The 651-nt window shown below is 36.3% G+C and overlaps 1 pseudogene; it reads left to right on the top strand.

The window, feature by feature from the left end:
- Positions 1–325: 325 nt before the first annotated feature.
- Positions 326–444, top strand: LOC111730791 (annotated as a pseudogene).
- Positions 445–651: the final 207 nt, after the last annotated feature.

The raw sequence follows: 651 nt of genomic DNA, 5'->3' as shown, positions 1-651 counted from the left end.
CAATCTCGAGAAAGAATGACTTTGGAGGTATCACACTACCTGATATCAAACTATACTACAAGGCTACAGTAATCAAAACAGCATGGTACTAGCATAAAAACAGATACATAGATCAAGGGAATAGAATGGAGAGCCAAGAAATAAGTCCATGCCTATATAGTCATCCAAGCTATGACAAAGGAGATAAAAGTATACGATGAGGTAAAGACAGTCTCTTCAACAAATGACGTTAGGAAAACTGGACAGATATAACAAAATGAAACTGGACCACCTTCTTGTACCATATACAAGAGTAAATTCAAAATGGATTAAAAACTTCAATGCAGTCTACAGCCATGCTATCCTGAACAAGTCCAATCCCATCTGATCTCGGAAGCTAAGCAGGGTCGGGCCTGGTTAGTACTTGGATGAGAGACCACCTAGGAAGACGAGGTGCTTTAGTCATAAAAAATGAAAATAAAAATTAAGAGATTTTAAGCTGACACGGCCCTTGCAATCTGTGAGGTCAACCAAGGGTTGCCTAAATCAATCAATCAATCAATCAATCAATCAATAAAATACAAAGACTTAAATGTAAAACCAAAACCATAGAACTTCTAGAAGAAAACATAGACAGTAAACTCTTTCGATATTGCTATTAGTAATTTTTTT

This window comes from Pteropus vampyrus, unplaced genomic scaffold, assembly GCF_000151845.1.
Source record: "Pteropus vampyrus isolate Shadow unplaced genomic scaffold, Pvam_2.0 Scaffold335, whole genome shotgun sequence".
Classification (NCBI taxonomy): Eukaryota; Metazoa; Chordata; class Mammalia; order Chiroptera; family Pteropodidae; genus Pteropus; species Pteropus vampyrus.
This window is presented reverse-complemented; position numbering and strand designations above follow the sequence as displayed.